Source organism: Vanessa tameamea, chromosome 26, assembly GCF_037043105.1.
Source record: "Vanessa tameamea isolate UH-Manoa-2023 chromosome 26, ilVanTame1 primary haplotype, whole genome shotgun sequence".
NCBI lineage: Eukaryota > Metazoa > Arthropoda > Insecta > Lepidoptera > Nymphalidae > Vanessa > Vanessa tameamea.
Window position 1 is genome coordinate 4,304,431 of NC_087334.1, and position 13,447 is coordinate 4,317,877.

At 31.3% G+C, this 13,447-nt stretch overlaps 1 protein-coding gene across 1 annotated transcript in view; it reads left to right on the forward strand.

Moving 5' to 3' along the window:
• The window catches only part of LOC113393351 (dual specificity tyrosine-phosphorylation-regulated kinase 2), a 158,953-nt gene that overhangs the window by 91,541 nt on the left and 53,965 nt on the right, over positions 1–13,447 (forward strand). The gene's annotated exons all lie outside the window — the stretch shown is intronic.

Sequence of the window (13,447 nt, forward strand, 5' to 3'; positions counted from 1 at the left end):
TCTTGGCACACATCCAAGGGACCGCACATCGTGCCTTTGTCTGTCTGTCTGCCTCTTTGTCTACTTAGGTATACTGCCATAACAACCACGGCTTTGTCTCGCTACAAGGGCATACTATGGATTATTTATGAACGCACTTTTAGATCACATACCATCGTGTAGAGTTTCTTGATGACCTGTTGTATTGTATTCAGAATTGTATGTTATCCTCTAACCGAATATGCCTCAATAGGAATGTAAACATTAGTATATGTCCTGCCACAGATATCTATAATATCACATTTCCTTCGATTTTGAATCAAATGCTTCTATTAATGGAACACGATACAAACCTGAAAGCCATTGCATTTCGACTTTGTATAGACGAAACGTTTTAGGATAAAAGCTATAAACATGCGGCTCAAATATATTGCAGGAAATCGCAGGGCACTATTAAACCACCCTCTCGCTTTCGGACAATGGGGAATATAATCTGTCCAGTTCCCCTCCATAAGGAACGATAGCCCTCTGTGGGGGGTGCTATTGTTCGTTTATTATGGTTTGTTTGTATTGGACGAACTGAATTGATAACTGCCTTATAATGGTTATGAGGGCAGATACAGGAGTGGCGCCTACGCATAAATCTATCATGGATTGTATCGCTTAATTTCACATGGAATATTTGGTAATTCTGATATGGTATGTTCTGATTGTCGCTACAATACTTTCTTTCCTATTTAAAAAAATATCACTAAAAAATGTGTTTTGTTAAATAATATATATTGTTATATTTTATATAATTCGTTTCATAGATGGAAAACAATGTTATGCTTTAAAAAAAAATAACTACAAAAACATGCATGTTGAAAACCACCAAATCTACAATGCACATACATTTATCTAAAGTTGACTGTTACACGTACAATTCTTTTTTTATGCATCTTGAAAAGCTTTTCACGATGCCTTTACGTTTGACGAAATGAGCCTGCATTTTGTACATTGATTCCCCACGCAACAAGTTACACTAAAGGGCTCAAAGCAAGTGGTCCACCAATAGCTCTAGTGGTAGGTTCTTCCATCTATGGATTTGAATAGCTAGCCGGTTCAAATGCGCCCTCGTCCTGAGGGTTACATGACGCACAAAGCGTTCAGTATTCCTGTAAGCACAATATAGGTTGTGCTGAAATTACGAAGCATTGCCTTTGTCATGATAATATCTCACTAATCTGCCTGTTCGATGGAAGTGTCGTAAACACCTGTTGCTTTTGGTCGCTTTAGAATATTTACGCTCGTAACCTAATTTTAAAGCTTAACGCCTTCAAAATATTCATGCCGAAATTAGAATATTCAGTGCTTAGTGGTTTAATGGATATTTATACTAAAATTGTAAGTAGTACAGGTTTTAATAAAGTTAAAATATGACTTTAATTCAAAAAATCCATTAGCGTATATGTTTATCGATTTTCCGGATGTGCTGCGAACATTAGTCACTGACTCCACAGTCAGGATACGGGCATTGGAATACTGATCACTTGTTGCCAGACTAGATATTTAGTAGTCTAGACTAGACGGACGGCATAATCTTCAAAGGATGAACTTTCACTTGCCCATATTGCAAATGGATTTTCTTTAGATTACGTTGGATTTAAAAGAGCAAATTTTATAACATTCGAGATCGAAGAAGTCGAAAGAATATTTGATATTTTCTCAAATTCAACTTTAAAAATATAAAATTGAAAAAGTCATATCGTTTCGTGAAATTATCTTCATTTTTAAGGATATTTACTCTTTCAATTTCGTTAACACGAGTAGTGCTATTTTTATAAACGATTGTCTCGTAATAACAACAAACACAAAAAGTACGTTACTAAAAAAATTTTCAAAGTTAGCTATAACATATAATCTAGATCTGTAACTGTCTCGTGTTCCTAAATGAATGTGATAAAGTATCACAATGTAACCTTCAAATTCATCGGTGACACTTTACACACGGTCTATTCGCTTCCAGATTCTATGATATAAGTGCTGCCTTATTCTTTATTGCCGCTATAAATTATTCTTCTATTCTATGGCTGCCAAGGTCAGGGTCGTAGTCACGCGACAATACAACTGAACTAAGGTCTATCACTCTGGTTTGGTTTAGGAAGTGTTTTTATCAGGAGTTCATCATTTTAAGCGCAAATCAGGTGAAGTGTACCTCTGAATTATTTTTGCTGGTAATTGTTTTACTGAATTGCATTTTTTGGAATTGAAGATCTTAAATAGATAACCTGGACAAACTCTCAATCAGAGTACACAGTTTTACAAATAAAGATTCATTATATTCATTACTTGTTATAGATAAAAAAATTATAAATATTGGACAACATCACATACATTACTCTGATCCCAATGTAAGTAGCTAAAGCACTTGTGTTATGGAAAATCAGAAGTAACGACGGTACCAAAGATATGTTGTATGTAAATGTATTTATTTTTATATATACAAAGATAATCCTTGGATTTTATGATATTATGCTTACATAATAAGGGAATGCATTAAATTCATAATGAAAGCGATTATGTACTTAAATGATTTGCATCAATAGTAGTTTATATCTCATCGTGTAATATACCTATGTTTAAATTAATATTTTTTATAATACCAAAATCTCATTTACATATTGGCGGTATCGATTATGATAATCAAAAGCAATATTATTATTTTATTATAAAGAAACGTGTGAACTACTGGTTTTACATCATGCCATATATATTCTTTTTATTTTATCGTTTTTTTTTATAAAGCTATAACAGTGACGTATCTATGTCTGACGAAACCTAAGAATACTGTAGATAGTAGGTACTCTGCAATTACTGCCTATTAAATTTGTAATCGTGGCTTTTAGGAATAATAATTCAGACGAGCAAAAATCAACCTCATTATAAATGGTCACCGGTTTTTGATTTAAAAACAATCAAACAGATTAAGATGTCGTTGTCCCTGTAATTGAACACTCACTGCCTCTTTGAATGATGAATTCAAGTGGTTTGCTAATATGGCTGCAGATTCCAAGTTCCTGAATTCAAATTCTATTGATTTATTTATTGATGTTTGTAATACTCAACAGTGGCCCCGATTTAGTAAGGTTGGTCAGTGGTTACTATCGTTATAAAAACTGAGAGTTTTGCTGAGCAGTTGACTAGACTTTGAAAATGAGCGACTTTTTCTAAATTATATTTTTTTTTGTTCACAGGTAATTTACAAATATTATTTCGCCCCATATTATAATCAACTGAACTAGTGCGTGAGTATGTCGTATTTTCTATCTCGAAAATGAATAAACTGAAGCTCTTATTAAAGGAGTGACATTCCGAGCAGTCATTAATGTTTAAATTTTACGAATTAAAGCAAATCAAGCTTTGTTTATGAATTAATAAAAGCTAAGTTTATGAATGCACCATTTAGTTAGGTGCATTCATAAACCGTGTTTTCTTTCACCACTAATGGTGAAGGAAAACTCGGAAGAAAATCTTAACTTGTTAGTTCAATCGCTGCCACATATACTTATCTCCAAAATCTTGCAGTGGTGCTCTACTAAAATAGTGCGTGGTGGGCGAAATAAGCAAACTTTATCCTTAAGATGAGAGGTTCCATCGATGAGACATTTATGGGATTGTACTGAAGCTGAGTTTTAATTTTTTTAAGTAAATTGTTTCATTACGATTATGACACTCTCGGCAAATAAGGCTCTTATTATATATTTAAGGTAGTTTTCTCATAGTTCCTGAATACACGTGTACAAGCTTTAATTTACTATAGAGAAATATTCAAAAGAAGTGAGAGGAGCTATAAAATTAAAGTACGAAAGTAACTCACTCTATTTTTAGTTCGACTCAATTGAAAGTTTTCGTTACCAAGACACCAGACTTTGTTATTAAAGTATTTAGTTCTAAACTATGCGAGTAAATCAGTATGACTTTAATTGCTTGATTGACGCGAACATTGATTGGAAAATCGTACATTTGATCGTTTACTTTTTCTAACAAGCTAAGTTACGTAGTTCAGCTCTAAATGTTTTTTTTTGGTATAGATATAATTATCAGAATAATCTTGATCTGCGTTGTTAAATAATGTCTTAATCTTATATTATTTATATCGAGAGACGAACATATAAGATTTATAAAGATTTATTTTTTTAATTTTATAATTCGTTCTGGTCGATTAGACCAGATTTTTTGGTTCTGGTTATATCGGTTCCTCGTTCATCTGATCTTCACCAGAGGAAGTTAAAATTCTTGGACAAAAAAATGATCTTTCAAGGACTTTGGAAGTGCTTATGTAGTGGTTCTTTTTGATTAATAAAATATATATTAATTATTATTGGTTTTGTTTCATTGACCAATCAGAAAATACCAATTTTATCGCAACCAATCAACTAACGGTAAATTAGCATTTTGTCTTAGAAATTTATGTGATGGTCTTATAAGGCTGATTTTAAATCTTAATGGATTGCCTTGATTTTATGTTTTGTTTTATGACGATTTGTATAATTCATTATAGATCGCTCTTTTTGATGTGTATAGTTAATCTTATATTTGGCTTTTAAAGAAATCTTCTGATTAATTATTAACTTTTTTTAAACCTTTTTATTGCTTTCCAACTTAAATGGTGATTAGAATGAATTTGACTTTTAAATTAGTTCAGTCATATATTTTTTATTGTTTTATTTTCTTTCCGTTTCAAAAAAGGAAATATTTAATTATTTTATAATTATGATAAATTGTCCAAGACTTGTAATTTTGTGCGTAGGCGGAGAAATGACGTATACGGCAAATACTGCTTAAAAATCTTGAATAGACACAGATTACTACTCTAAAATTTCAATTTGTCATCCGTTGTTTTTTATTTTCGGAAAAGCGGCTACCTGATGGAAAGAAGTCATATATCAGCTATTGATCATTTAAAGTGTTAACCTCAGTCAGTTCTTGAGTGGTCAAATCATCTCCAGCTCGTGTGAATCGAAGATATACTGTCCATTGTGTTTGTAATTACATTGGCTTCTTCGCGATTCACTTTTCAAACCAAAACACATCGGTACAAAACATACACAATAGTTGACTATAGATAGTAACGGCAGGCGAGTGGTTTATCATCAATCACGAGGTAAATTATAAAGCACAGGAAAATTAAGAGGTGTTTGTCTTGATTTTAAATTGTAGTCTTCATTAATATTCACGTGACCTAACAATCCGGCAATCTCGGCTAAATATTAGAATTTGTGATGATTATATGAATATGAAAAAAAGAGATTTCTTCTGACTGATTTAGTTATACTTTTTAACAAAGTCAGAACAAGGCCATCCAATGACCTTTTTTTGTCAAACTAATCAACCGAATGATTGCTTCTAAGACTCAAACCTACGACTTTCAATTTTGATTTTTTATAATTTTGTATTTACTTTCTATGTGAGTATGTAATTTGTACCAGATCAAGCCTGTGTCACCTGTGTCACCTGTGTCATATAAATAGCATCATTGCCTGCCTTGCTTTTATTTTCATATTAAGTTGTAATGATATACTTAAAATAGTTTTCCTCTATATATAGTTCATTTAAATATAATCCATAATCTTATTGTTATTATTTAAAAAAAAGATTTTTTTATCGGCTTGGCGCCGTAAGATATAACCATTCCTTACTCTCACCTTCCTAACCAGAACACAACAATTCTAAGTATTGCTGGTTTGCAGTAGAATATATGTTTACCCGTACAAATTGTATAAAGCCCTACCTAAAATGATTGAAATTCCCATAATCAGATGCATACTCCATCCGACTCTATACTCATTTTAAATAATACAGGCATTTTTAAGGCTTTAAGTGATTCGAGGATGTTGAGTTAAACACACTAAGTATTTCTCTTTTTTTGTCATCATTGATTTGGCATTCGAAGAAGTCGCAACATTATTTAACGGATCAACCCCTAAAAAAATTTTATAGGTGCGCAACCATGAAAATTCGTATACGTGCATTGCTTTTAAATAACGAATAATTTGTGTGAGGAAAGCGTTGGGTGTTGTTATTCCAAACTAAATCCGAGCGCTGAAAACGATTTGGCACTCGTACAATCGGGAACAGTCGGGAAAGCTTACATCGATCCCAGATCAGACAATTCATAGAAATCCCGCTAGATGGCAGTGTATCGAAATAGAAGAAGAAATTAAATGTTAGTAATTTTTTTTCTATTACCTAATGATTTAGCCCAGTTCTGATGAAATATAAATTTGGATCGTTATGCTTATAACAATATTTAATAGTTCGAAAGCGTCTTAACATGTTTAATACTTTCTATTTCCGGTAGATGGCGTACAATGTTGTTGTTCATGTTAAAATTTCTCCTATCGTGTGATTTAATTTATAAGATAATTAATTTCACTATTATGTTTAATGTTTATTTTAAATAGCGTTCATTGTTAAATTAAGTGTTATTTACGCCGTTAAGTACACTTTCTGCCGTTGTCTAGAGTTATTCTAGTGTTAAATTGTCTTATGTGCTATACACAAAGATATTTTATACGCCATTTTTGTATTAATTTGAGTGTGGTTTTCAACTTTATAATTAACAAACCTATACGTTTATATGAAATCAGCTTATTTATTTATATAAATAAATACTTTATTATGTCAATATGTAAAATGAAAATGTTCGATCGAAGTTGGATCGGAATAACATCGAGATGTATTGTAACTGTTAAAAACGAGTAGAATTGGTAGCCAGTTACGATTTAGCTGAGTATTGTTGTGAAGAATGGTGGGAATGGAATTGAGAACGTATCGTAATTGGTATAAATAGTATAACTGGCCTCCGGTTGTGTTATAATAATCATATGTGTTTATAATTCGGTGAAAAGGAAAACATCGTGAGCGAACTGCAGGTTTTCTCACATCGTTTCTCATCACATGCCTTGGATAAGCGTCATAGAATAAGCTCCTATAAGTTTTTTTCACAAGTATGCATTTGTCCAGCTGTGGGGTGTAGTGTAGGCTTAACTTTACGCAGCTAACGTATAAGGTTTAACGTTTAATCCGAATTATTATCATACTATAATTTTGTACTTATATTTTATTCTTGATATTATATATTCGATCGGGACTTTAAGCAAACGTTTTTGACATTGAATATCGTGAGTTCAATTCACCTTTCCCTAATATTAATATTCATTGAGAGGAAATGATTGTGTATTTATTTTTGAATCGGTACACGTGGTCGGTGCTATGTTTTGTTTTATTTGTAGTATAGCGGATATTTGTACTATTCAGCCTCGTATTTTTCATTTCGTTTTTTTTTTTCATATATAAACATTCAAAGTTAAATCACAGAAAAAATAAATCGCTTTTAATAATACCGGTATATTTTAAAGATACAATTATGTCATTGTTTATGATCTTATTTTAACTAAAGATCGTTAATCTTTTCGTCTGTATGAAATATATATTTTTTTATAATTTAGGCAGGAAGACTGGTAAATGGACCATTTACCAGTCGTAAATGGTCTATTTGAAGTGGCCTAGGCTCTGCTAGTGTTAGTCATGAGAAGCTCGAGGGGAGAGGTTTTTCGCTTCGAATATTTTGATACATGAGAAGTTTCAATATCGTCAATTTATTATTGAAATTGTGGACAGAAGTATGGAGTCCTAATGTTTTTCATCATCATTATCAAATAATCAGAATACACAATTTTTAAGTAGGTAATAATGAAATACAGAGTCCGATTGTTGGGTTAAGTTCTTGTCTGTTGAAGTATCCGAACGGTTTTATTAGGTACAGATGTATTAAAACTCTTTGAGTCTTTAGTGTCCGAAGATTGAATACTTATAAAAACTCGAATAGAGCTTTGATTAAAATATTTCCCAATTGTTTTAAGCCAAACAATTAAATAAATAATAGTTTACAGATTGGTAACCGTGACGAACGATTAGTTCTGCTGCTGCGTCAGAGGTTGAGTTCAAGATTCTTTTTCAACCTTGTGCCTATAAGTCAGTAGTAATTTTATTTCACCAACAGTCTAAACAAATCTTGTTTTAAAAGCGTTCATTCAGAATATCAAATCAAGTTAAAAACATTTTCAAACATGTCATCTGTTCTTATGTATTATTGTGTGATGAGATTAAATAAACATACAGGATGGGTTCGCAGTGTATTCAATATTTCCCAGTAGAGAAAAGTGCAGCTTCAGTTAGTCAGTTACTTTTTATATAAATAATTTTCTAATTTCGATTTCATATGATCCAGTGATTAGAAAATCTTGACTTCTGCTTAAATTGTGTATAAAATAGTTTTGAACTCAGTGGTAGAGTAGAACATCATGATTGAACCTGCATTGTCTTAACGTCGGACGAAATTCTGTCACTTTTGTGTCCAATTTTAAGCAGCATTGGTAAAGAAGGCTTTTACCTAGCAGTGGGATATTTTCGGACTGTAACTTTAAATTACACTTTTATATTTTTTAAATTCGATTATTGTGCTATGTTCGTAAACAAATATTTTTTTTTGGTTTTGAAGTCAAGTCAAAATGTTAAAATTATTTAGCTGCAAAGATTAACAAGAGTGCATTAGTGGAATTATCCAATTCAGTTAGAGCTAAAGTCACTTACTGGCTATTAACTGCCATATTAAATGTCTGACGTCATAAGAATAGCACTCAGAGAAATCTAACAACATCTTATATACTTAGATTGTATTGTCACAAGAAAACACATTCATGTTAAACATAGGAAGTATTTTAATAAAATCGTCTAACATTGAAAAGAAAATGTTTTTACCCCGAACATATATAACATATAAGATACTTCTAGTTACTATCATTAATTCATACAAAGTTACGCCTCCCACTTCTCCTTTGAAGTTGAAATTTTAAGCTCCAAAATCTTATCTTTGGGAGCGTCTACGAAGCAAAGGAGTAATTGTATAAATTTCAAGACAATCGCATTAGTCTTTTCGTAGTTCTCGTGATGAATATGTGGCACTCGCTGATTTATATATATTTGCGGAGAATTGAGACCTCCGCCTTTTTTTAATGGCTTCAGAAAGAATACTGTGTCCTGTAAGGAAAAGGCAATGAAGCAAAATAAATTAAGACCTCTTTCAAATATACGTTCTGCTTCCGAGATATTTTAAATTGATTCGTTTTTTAAAGCATAGTCTAAACATGGATTAAATTTATGAAACGTTGCAAAGCAATTTCTCTAACATAAGTTCCGTTACTCAAAAGCCTTAAATTGAACTAAAAATATTCTTAAGCAAAACATCGATTTGGTAACCGTTAGTCCAAGCCGTGTTCTTTGATAGATTATCGGCGAGTTCAAGGATTGACCTTTGAAAGCATATTTTCGAAAACGGAATTCATTTTATTTTCATAGATTTTAATTTTATTGTGTCTATGTGTGTCTGTAGTTTGTTGGATAAAACATATTGCTCTATTGAAGAGGTGATGCGATGGTGGAAGGCTTGTCATGTTTTGCATTTAAAATGCCTAAAATTTGAGTTAAGTGCATACTACAATACATAACAATAATGTGGCGAGTCACCATTCCACCAGCAACAGTTTTCCCAATTTAGATTTACGTAAGGCAGGCCGTAAAAACTGCCAAAACCATCAGTCTTAAGAAACATACAATTTTTCGACTAAAGGTGCTGATAACTTAGTCTGGGAATCTAGTGTGTCATAAATGTCATAAAAAATCCAATATGGCGGATATAACTTGCTTAACACGTCAAGCGACTAATCTAATTAAATGGAAATTTATCAAATGAATTTAAAGTATAGATATAAAACGTATTTATTTACATTAGTGAGAAGTAAGCTGAGATCGACTTGGTTCGCATTTAACGCCATTTTGTAACTTCACCGCATAATCGATACTAAGCCGACATAATGTATGCTCTTCGTAGATATAAATATAGCGAGGTCAATTTACAGCGATTATACAGCGCTTAAAAAGTGTCGTGGTAAAATAATACCTACTGTATATAAAATGTTGTGTCACAGTGAACTAACATAACTAAATAATGATGGAATTTTGGAGGCTGTTGGACAAATAATATAAGCAACATTCTGAAAATATCACAATGCTGGGCATTCGCCTTTGCTTGGAGATCAATCCACCACATCACTTGCTTCCTGGCTTGAGATATACATATTATTAATATAAATTCAGCACTTAAAAGTGGTGTTTACCCGGATTCTGAAATCACGATTATTCTTTTAATATAGTATATACATACTAATATTTGTTTGTGTGTATGTAAAGGTTAGTCTCCGGATCTAATGATCAAGTTCTTATATTTTTTTTCACTTATTGAATACTATATCATTCCATGCGAAACTGGGACAGGTCGCTTGTTTATTATAAAGAAATGCATATAAATGATAGATATCTTGTTTTGTCTGGTGTTTCGGCGTCGTTCATCTTTGACCTTGGACTGACTGACGCCCGCTGACTATCTTAATGCATCTTAGCTTTCTAATAGTCAAGATAACATTTTAGAAGTGTAAACAGGACTTTCCTTTTAGAATATATCTCTATCTGAAATCATAAAGTACTTGAAAATTATTAATGTAACTTATGTTATAGCTAAACTATTGGCACAAAATAGATATACCTATTTAAAAAAAAAACTAATCTTTTTATTATTTTAATAACCGCGTATGACATTAACCAACTTACATCAAACGTAGTATATAAATAGTTTGTATAGGTTAATAAAGGTGTAGGTACAGTCTGTTTCCCTTGACCGTGAAGCGTGAACTTCCCACGATTGGCACCAGGTACGGAAAACGACACACGTGCCGTGCAATGGGGTCCGTTTGTATTCCATGAACATGTGTTCAATATTACTACGTGAGTGTTTTAAGCGATTAACGCTTGATTAGGTAATACTTCACAGACAAACATCTATTAAAATAATGCAAGCCGCACACGTGAACCATGTTGAGCTTAAATTTATAAAATTTGTGTGCACTTTTGTACAGTCGATTAAATGGAATTATTCAAAATTGACTTGTCAGGTATGATCTACACATATAAACATCACGTGAGATAATTAAAATCTTGTCGTATAGCTCTTAGAGATTAGCTAGCATTTAGCAGGAACATATAAATACTTACAGTATAATACATAGTATACTACGTATTGAACTAGTAAGTGTGAAGTTATATAGTAATTCCAATGGTGAATTCTTAATAAGATTATATTATCTTTTAATTATGTAGGTAATTAATAAATTATTCATTATGCAATGCAAGTCTGACGTCTGCATGTTCGATTCAAGGTAAAGTAATATTAATATAGTCAAGACAAGCAGAAACTACGACTAAAACTTAACTCGTATGTAAACATCGAATCCGCGACCGTTACCGCAGACGTCGTTTTTTGCACAAAGTAGAAAGGCCGACCAGTTAACGAGCCACTTGAACAGCTGACCACATACCGGTCGTCTCTCAACAGGCATTTTTATTGTAAGATAATACATACAGTATGAATAATGTGCTACCAAGTTGCCCACCATAGGATGTTGTACCGCTTGTGCTTGTATTGTATTCTGCTTACAAACATTTGCTTTGAGGTTATCTCAGGGAACCGAGAACACTTACTGGCCTTCTTTAGATGATAGATGACATTAGGTGGCAGATTAAATCCGTATGATGAGTGTGACTTTTAGTGTTATGAATGCCTCATAAGTGTCCGCCACCAAAGGTCATCGCTATCGAGAATGATTCTTAAACTCAAACTCAAACTCATCCTGAGAAAGAGTACCTGCGTGAGACTGAAAACATATTAATTAGCGATGAATTGATCGCTACAGTGCCAAAGGATTATAGATAAAAAAAAATAACAATTAAATATTTAAATTTTGCAAACGTACACAATTAATCCCAAATTAATATCGAAGGTAAAGAATCTTTATGGCTACATTTAAAATGAACAAATTAACTTTTATCATTTCCAGAGCTCTTATTAAAAATTCCATTTTCTTCTTGCATTTATAAATTCATTTTCTCTCACATAAACGCTTCCTGAAAATCCTGTACAAAGCCCGCTGGCTTTGTAGGCTTTTCTTCAAATTGGCATCCGTTTATGTATTCCATGAATTTTATTTATTCTTTTTCTATATTTTTTATGAAACTTGTATGTATGTCTCTTTGTATATAACCAGTAGATATTAGTTAACACACACATTGTCAAATCTGGTCTATGTACATATATTATTGGTTAATCAATAAATTATATTACTAATGTTTTAAGTTGTTTATTTTAATATAATATCCTTGTAGATTCCGCCGCAAAATATTAAGTAATTCTCATTTGAATAACAAAAACTTTCTATGTAAACAACAGTATATATGTGTGCAATTAAATATTTAATATCTATTTCAAAATATCTATGAACAAATATATAATTGTACAGATTATTGATATTAAATTACATATTTCTATCGCCTATAATATGTAATGACCTATATACCCAACTCTTCGCATAATTCATAAATTACCCAATATACATCAACATAGTTTAGTCTTTCACTAAACTATGTGAAGCTTAAGCTGGAAATCAATCACAGTTTTATAAACGCAATAACCGATTTGCCCTTAATATTTTATAGCTCAAATTAAACCTTCAATATGTTTCCGAGATCGTCAGAGTTATTTTAGAATACGCGTTCTATAATTTTTTTTCAAATCCACGAATTTCAATGTAAATATTGAAAACAAATCGGAATTTATCTTTATAAACGTGACGGTGTACTCGTTTCTTTGTATATTTAATTATAATTACATTTGTTATTGAAAACTATTTAATGTTTATAGAATAAAAAGTTTTTCGAAGTCTTGTTTTTAATGGATTTCGAAAAAACCAACAAGATATTCGAAATACGAATATTATAATACTTATACTCGAATTTTATATATTATATTATAATGTATTCCATACTATATTATAAGCATAGTATGGGGGCATTTTTGTATTTGTTGATAAATAATGTACGTGACACTGGATTTAATAAATAATATTGTGGTTAATTTAGTATTTAATTATATTTTGAAAGTTAAATTAAAATCAATTGACATCAAACGTGGTTACGTTTGCATATTTACTTTATAAGAACAACAATAGGTACCCAATTAGAAGTATTATAAATGAAACACATTTTTTTAATACAATTATTATCAAATATTTATTGATCTGAAACTAAAGATTAAATAATAATTGTTAATAATAATATAATTGAATTATTCTAATTCATAAAGATTAATTACTATTACTATATATTGCATTCAAGCTTTACATAATGACTCTTTATAAATTGTTCGTATTATATTAAAATACTAAATCTTATATATTAAAAAGGAATGAGTATTATAAAATTATAATAGCAATGATTATAATTGCTTATATATTTAATGATTAAATATAAAGAATTA